The sequence below is a fragment of the Saccopteryx leptura genome, chromosome 2 (assembly GCF_036850995.1).
Source record: "Saccopteryx leptura isolate mSacLep1 chromosome 2, mSacLep1_pri_phased_curated, whole genome shotgun sequence".
NCBI lineage: Eukaryota > Metazoa > Chordata > Mammalia > Chiroptera > Emballonuridae > Saccopteryx > Saccopteryx leptura.
The window spans coordinates 67,975,721-67,984,286 of NC_089504.1; the positions used below are offsets into that span (position 1 = coordinate 67,975,721).

Here is an 8,566-nt window from a genome sequence, read left to right on the forward strand (position 1 = left end):
ATCAAAACTTTCAGCAAAGTGGGAATACAGGGACATGCCTCAACATGATAAAAGACATCTATGAAAAACCCACAGCCAACATCATACTCAATGGGCAAAAATTAAAAGCAATACCCTTAAGATCAGGAACAAGGCAGGGGTGCTCCCTTTCATCACTCTTATTTAACATAGTCCTAGAAGTCCTAGCTAGAGCAATCAGACAAGAAGAAGAAATAAAAGGCATTCCAGTTGGAAAAGAAGAAGTAAAGCTATCATTATTTGCAGATGATATGATATTGTATATAGAAAACCCTAAAGTCTCAGTCAAAAAACTACTGGACCTGATAAATGAATTCAGCAAAGTGGCAGGATATAAAATCAATACTCAGAAATCAGAGGCATTTTTATACACCAACAATGAACAGTCAGAAAGAGAAATTAAGGAAACAATTCCCTTCACTATTACAACCAAAAAAATGAAGTAGCTAGGAGTAAACTTAACCAAGGAGACTAAAGACTTGTACTCAGAAAATTACAAAGCATTGATAAAAGAAATTAAGGAAGATACAAACAAGTGGAAGCATATACCGTGTTCATGGTTAGGAAGAATAAACATCATTAAAATGTCTGTATTACCCAAAGAAATCTATAAATTCAATGCAATATCAATTAAAATACCAATGACATACTTCAGAGATATAGATCACATATTCCAAAAATTTATATGGAACCAAAAAAGAACACGAATAGCCTCAGCAATCTTAAAAAAGAAGAAAAAAGTGGGAGGTATCACACTTCCTTGTATCAAGTTATATTACCAGGCCATTGTACTCAAAACAGCCTGGTACTGGGATAAGAACAGGCATATAGATCAATGGAACAGAGAACCCAGAAATAAACCCACAGCTCTATGGACAACTGATATTTGACAAGGGAGGTAAGGAAATGCAATGGAGTAAGGACAGCCTCTTTAAGAAATGGTGTTGGGAAAATTGGACAGCTACCTGCAAAAAAAATGAAACTAGATCACTAGCTTACACCACTCACAAAAATAAACTCAAAATAGATAAAAGACTTAATTGTAGGCCGTGAAACCATAAGCATCTTAGAAGAAAACATAGGCAGTAAGTTCTCCGACATCTCTTGGAGCAATATATTTGCTGATTTATCTCCACGGGGAAGTGAAATAAAAGACAGGATAAACAAATGGGACTATATCAAACTAAAAAGCTTTTGCACAGCTAAAGACAATAAGAACAGAATAAAAAGACAAACTACACAATGGGAGAACATATTTGACAATACGTCTGATAAGGGGTTAATAACCAAAATTTATAAAGAACTTGTAAATCTCAACACCAGGAAGACAAACAATCCAATCAAAAAATGGGCAAAAGAAATGAATAGACACTTCTCCAAAGAGGACATACAGATGGCCAATAGGCATATGAAAAAATGCTCAACATCACTAATCATTAGAGAAATGCAAATTAAAACCACAATGAGATATCACCTCACACCAGCCAGAGTGGCGCTCATCAACAAAACAACACAGAATAAGTGCTGGTGAGGAGGTAGAGAAAAGGGAACCCTCCTGCACTGCTGGTGGGAATGCGGACTGGTACAGCCACTGTGGAAAACAGTATGGTGATTCCTCAAAAAACTGAAAATCGAACTGCCTTTTGACCCAGTTATCCCACTTTTAGGAATATACCCCAAGAACACCATAGAACGGCTCCAAAAGGAGAAATGCACCCTCATGTTTGTGGCAGCATTGTTCACAATAGCGAAGATCTGGAAACAGCCCAAGTGTCCGTCAGAGGTTGAGTGGATTAAAAAGCTTTGGTACATATATACTATGGAATACTACTCAGCCATAAGAAATGATGACATCGAATCATTTACAATAATATGGATAGACCTTGATAACATTATACGGAGTGAAATAAGTAAATCAGAAAAAACTAAGAACTATATGAATCCATACATAAATGGGACATAAAAATGAGACTCAGAGACATGAACAAGAATGTGATGACAACGGGGTTGGGGGGTGGGGGGAGGGGGCGAGGAAGGAGAGAGGGGGTGGGGGAGGGGAGAGGCACAAAGAAAACCAGATAGAAGGTGACAGAAGACAATTTGACTTTGGGGGAGGGGTATACAGCACAATCAAATGTCAAAATAATCTGGAGATGTTTTCTCTCAACATATGTACCCTGATTTATCAATGTCACTGCATTAAATTTAATAATAATAATTTTAAAAATTTTAAAAAAAGTAATATAGAGTGCAGGGAAAAGAACTTATTTTGGATAAAACAGAATCCCCCTAGCACTCACTGCTCACGATATGCAAGCACTTGCTCACAATGCTGCTTTCTAAATGTCTAATATATGATTCTTTAGTGTCTCAGCTTTGATTACTTCTAAGACTCCTTTAAGGTATAACTATTACAAATGTTTTCTCTATGGAGATCTGTGAAAATATTTGTCCCCAAAATGTGTTTTCGCAAAGAGAACATTTGAAATATTGGAAGTTAATCATAGGATTATAGATTAACCAGGAATTATAGTGCACATCATACTCCAAATGCACACACACATATGTACACAGGAAGAGAGAGAGAGAGAGAGAAGCACTTTGTTATGTTTTCTAAAATTTCAAAAGGGCATACTCAGTTTTTAAGGAATCGGTAGGCATTTGCTTGTCTACCGTGAGAGTGAAACCATACCTAAATGAACTAGGAAAATTTCATGAAACACATCATACATAGAAGTAGTTAATACTTTTTTTTATTTGATGCTTATTTTGTGCCAGACACTAGGCTAAACATTTTATATGTGCAAACCTAATTAATCTTTCAACAGCTCAGATTATAAAAATGATGCTCAAACTATGAGGTACCCCAAGTAATTCAACTAGAGAGTAGCTGACAAAGCAGCTAAGCTTGGACTGCAAACGAGTTAAAGTGACTCTGGTGCCCTACGAGGCCCTCAGGTATTCACCTGAGTCAGGCCTTCCCTACAAAGGGCAAGGAGATGAGAGGGCAGCTTGGAACCCACTGTGATAAGAAGTGCCTTACTATGCTGGGGGGTGATTGTGGGGGAACCTGGGAGAAGGTGTGGGGACAACTATGAGAAGTCTGGCTGTCACCAGGCGAGGGAAGGGAAAGCCTTCCCCCAAGACAGTCCCCTCTCCTGACTCTCCTTTAGTTGCAGCCAGGGTGAGGACAGCAGGGAGTATGTGCAGAGACTGGGACCCAGAGGAGCTAACGATACTTTTCTTTTTATGAATCTAGAGGATAATCTTTTAAAGGGTCAAAAAGAATGCTGTCTACATCATTTAAGGAGACAAACTCCTTGCCATTGACAGTGCTCACCAAAAAAAAGTTTTTACAAATTCTTTTTCAAAATTTTGTATTCTTATTTTCCAACAGGGGTGGTTTAGTGTCTCAAACTGTCCTCACTTTATTCGGCCTCATTCTTATAAATGCCTCTTATCTAGTGCTCCACGTAGAAGAAACTCGATTGTCTATTTGCCTGATGGGGAAATGCCAAATTGATATGAGGTGGACCATTTAACTCTCCTGGATTTCAAAGAAGCTCTTTCATGCAAAGATATGGGAAATAAAGAGTAGTATCACAAATCATATCAGCAAATACTTAAATTATAGAAGTAGAATTAGAATAATTCATTTTTAAATTAAAATTCTGGTTTTCTCCCCTCTTCATTCCTGTTGTGTCTTTATAGCTTCATTGTTTCTGGATTAGGAAATTGTGGCAAATAGCAGATGGAAGAGAATCTGCTGTTTCCACTGTGCCCATAGTGAAGAGTAATGACAGCTGTGCTTTGGTCCCCAGTGGAAGCTCTTTTGATAAATGTCAATGAAGTGATCTTTTCCTTCCCAGGGAGGAGGTGCTATTGTAAACCTGCCACTGTGATCATTAATACTTAACAAGACCTTCTCTTTCTTTACCAAGAAGTACCCTGGGGATCCATTCACAAGATTTTGTAATGGAGGAAGAAATTAACCTTTAGTAGAGAAGCTAGCGGATCCATTAGAGAATTCATTATGCAGGGTTTGGCCAGAGAAAGAATCTCTATAATCTCTTTGGCAAACAAGCTGGTTAATTCAGTATTTGAGGTGAAAACATATCTTCTGACATTTGTAGTTGAATTGAACCTACCCCTGTCCCAAATGATACCAGGACAAGAATACCAGAGGATAGCTATACTGGTTCATATTGACCAGTCTCAGTGCACAAACCAAGTTCAGGGACACTAACTGAGTAGTTAGGTGAAGTTTTATGTGCTTTGGGGAATGTACAGATGAGTGATGCCTGGCAGGAGTGTCCTCTTTCTCCCATGATAGCCTTCATGATAAATAACAATCCCATGGATAAACTGTTCCTTCCCAGACACTGACTTATATGGACCACGCATTCCCCTGAATATATCCAATAACATGGAAAGATGTACAAAGTCTCCTCAGCTTGTTTGTAAACTTAGAGAAGCTTAACTCCTGTCACTGGCATGGGGAACAGTTTTGTTTTATTTTGATTAGTGTAATTCAGCCATGATCGCAACCAGTCCTTGGAATTAGGAAAGAAGGAAAGAAAACTAGCAGATGTCAAATATCTGTCTTATACTGGGATTTCACACCGACATCTGACTTGATAAACAAGGTAATCCAATGAGGTGCATGTTGTCATCCCCATTTTATAAATAAAGGAACTGAGAGGGCTCAAGGAAGCTAAATGACTTGTTAAGGTTCGTACCTCAGTACCCTGGAGGTGTTGAGAGTCAGAGGTATACACAGTCCTGTCTTGCCATTGTTCTCTAACTTGATTTTCAAAAGAACCTAACTAGGCATGAAGAAGCAATTTACAGTTATTGAATGTAAACAGATGTTTATATTTCTTTAGAAAAAAATTACACAAGAAGTGGCTGCTCTCAGCCGGGTCAGAAATTTGACCTGATGTACTTAGGTATTAATTTTACTCTACCAGAGCAAACCTAAAATCCCTTATTAGGCTCTTCCCTTTTAAAAGAAATATAGATCTTAGACAATGATATATATGAGATGAGAGTGTTAGATCTTTCCTAGTTGTTTTGTTTAAATTTATGTTTTTATCCAAGTAATACTTGCGCTAGGTTTTGATGTCAAATACATTTACATGTCTTGTAACAAAATGTAGCAGCCTTCGTCCCAGTTCTCTCACTTCTGCTCCCCAGAGGAGCCACTTGTAACTGTTACAGCTCTCCTGCTGTGCTGTCTGGCATGGTTTCCTGCTCTCTCTTTTTTAAAGATTAATCTTATAATTTTATTTATCAATTGATTTTTAGAGAAAGAGGAACATTTGATTTGTTGTTCCACTTATTTATGCATTCATTGGTTGATTCTTGTATGTGCTCTGACTGGGAATTGAACATACAACCTGGTTATACCTGGATGATGCTCTAACCCAGTGGTCCACAACCCCGGGGCCACGGACCAGTACCGGTCTGTGGGCCATTTGGTACCGATCCACAGAGAAAGAATAAATAACTTACATTATTTCCGTTTTATTTATATTTAAGTCTGAATGATGTTTTATTTTTTTAAAATGATCAGATTCCCTCTGTTACATCCGTCTAAGACTCACTATTGATGCTTGTCTTGGTCAAGTGATACATTTATCCGTCCCACCCTAAAGGCCGGTCCATGAAAATAATTTCTGACATTAAACCGGTCCGTGGCCCAAAAAAGGTTGGGGACCACTGCTCTAACCAACTGAACTGCCCAGCCAGGGTCTACTACTTTATTTTTTATTGTTTTATTTTAGATATTATCTGTTGAGGGTGATACAAATAAAGATTTAAATTTCCAATACCTCCTGCATATGTGCACACACACACACACACACACATTTCCATTCCTCCTAAATTTATATTAATTTATTTAGGAGAAATTACTGAGATACACTATGTACTCAGTATTGTTCTTGGCAATGTGGGGATACAACAGTGGCCAAAACAGAGCAAGTCTTCGTCCTCATATGACTTAAGTTCTAATGAAAAAGACAAATAAAAACCAACAAAGATAGGCTCTATCGGTAGATAACAGATATAGGAAGAAGCAGGCAGGTATGGGGCTACGGAAGGAAGGATGAGGAGTAATGGTTTCAAAAAGATTATTTTTCTTTAAATCAAATTTCAGAGTTTACATTATTTTCATTATGTAGATTTATTTTACACACAGCCATATGTATTATGATTAGATTTTGTTTCTTGTAAAAGCTGTGTTTTCTCTGGAATTAATCACTCCTTTGGCAAGGGGATTGGCTGGGATACTGCCTTTCTTTCTATCACTAAGTCATTGGCAAAGTCTCTCCCAGGGTGTACGATGACTCCTCCAAGGGTCAAACAAGGCAAAAACCACTACCAGGTCCACATCCCGCCCATGCCCTGCGTCTCCTGTTGGCCCATGGCTGTCATTAGGCAACTTTCCTTCACTCTCACTTTGAGCAGTTCCTGGCCTCTCTCCCCTCACGGGTGACCCCGTGTCTTCCTCTTTCTTAGCTTAGACCCCTGTTGATAGGATGCATCTCCAGCAGTTTCCTACAGAAAGGTGCATGGCAGGTGCATCTAAAAAGAAAAAGAAAAACATTTTGCTTGAAAATATCTTTATTCTATCTTCGGAGTTGAGAGTAATTTGTGTGGGCGGAGTCTTTTAAATTGAAAAATATTCCCCTTTAGAATTCTGAAGGCACTGCTCTGTTATCCTCCAGTATCCAAAGTTGCACTTGAGAAAATGCCATCTTGAAATTGTAATCCATTCTGTGAAAATGGTGGGGGTTTTTCTTCACACAGACTTAAGCTGGTATCTTTATCACTGGTTCTGAAATCTTGGAACAGGGTGCCTTGAAGTAGCTGTTTGATTCCTCTAAACCGCAGAATCTGAAGTTCATGTCCTTTAATTCTGTAACACTGCCCTTGTTTCATTTTGTGATCATTTCCTCCCTTCCCGCTTCTCTTCTATTAGTTAGCCATTGGATCATCTGAATTGATTCCCTAAATTCTTTCTTGTCTTTCTCTTTTTCTTCTTCTTGCTTTATTCTCCTTTGGGGAAATTTCCTCAACTTTATACTTAAGCTTTTGTGTTGAATTTTTCCCATATTTTAAATAAAAATATTTAATTTGGTAGTAAAGATTAAATATTTTTCAGTAAACGTGTTGTATTTGAATTTTTAAATCTGTGATGCTAATTTTTAGGTATCAAGATCTTTTTATAGTTCTCTGGTTATTTCTACCTTATAGGATGCTGGTATTATTTCAAATGTGGCATTCACTCTTACCTGTATAGAAATTTTTAGTTTTTTACTACTCTTTATCTCTGTTTCCTCAAGGCTACTTCTATTTCTCTCTTTGGTTTCACCTCTGTCCGTAGTATTAGGTACTTCCCTCAAATGTGTGATCCTTGGCTATTTGTTCATGGTAAGAGCAAAGAATGGCTAAACGGACTTAGCATTTGCCCTTCCTTCTATTGGAAACCAGCCAATCACAGCAAAAAGAATAGAAAATACTAACTGAAAAATCTACTTTTGGTAAAATTAAGAGATAGACTCAAAGGTAGCCAAAAATTGCTGATTTTATTGCTTCTCGGCCTTTTGGCTAAGATCAAGTGTAGTATCTGTTCTTATCAGTTTAATATCAAAAATAGCTGATTTTGCACTGAAGACCCTAAGGGTAAGAAGAAGCAATTTGCGGAGAAATGTCAGTAAGAAAAAAAAAACACACACCAAAATAGGTTTCAGAAACTTCCTCCAAAATATTATTTCCTGCTGGTGGGCAGTGTGTGCTGAGGGGCCAAAGCTACATTCTTCGGTCTCCACCGGATATGAAGTTCGGAAAGAGTGAGGTGAGGCAGAAGCCCGTGCTCCTTGACCTATTCTTTTAAAGAGAAGCATATGACCTATTCTTTTAAAGAAGGCAGAACTCACTGAAGTATCACAGAAAAATTATATTTGAAGGAATCAGACTATGTTTGTTCTCAACTTATGAAGTTGAGAGCTTTGTGTTGTAAAAAATTTGCTCTCCTTGCAAAGCTGTCTCGGTTCTTCCACACTCCAGCAGGTCACTGGTCTGGGAAAGCCAACTACCTATAAACATAAATATAAACACAAATATAAATCTCCAATGTATACATTATATATATTTTATTCAGATATCATTTCCATCTGAACACACACAAGAAGCTATATACCAAACAAATGAGAAAAAGGAAAGCAATATTTATTAAGAGATAAGTTATATTCCCTAAATAATGTTGCCAGGAAGAAGCTAAGGCTGCTAAACATCCTGGACCAATGTGAGATATTGATCCTTGTAATGTTTTTAATTTTTATTTATTGATTTTAGGGAGGAAGGAAGAGAGAGAGAGAGAAAGAGAGGGAGAGAGAGATTTGTTGTTCCACTTATTCATGCATTCATTGGTTGATTCTTGTACGTGCCTTGACTGGGGACTGAAATACAGCCTTCGCATTAACACTTTAACCAACTGAGTTACCCAGCCAGGGCCCTTGTAATGTTTTATGGAATCAAATTT

General features: G+C 37.7%; 1 pseudogene; it reads left to right on the forward strand.

Moving 5' to 3' along the window:
• The first annotated feature begins 7,612 nt into the window (after positions 1 to 7,612).
• Positions 7,613 to 7,705, forward strand: LOC136396271 (U2 spliceosomal RNA; annotated as a pseudogene).
• Positions 7,706 to 8,566: the final 861 nt, after the last annotated feature.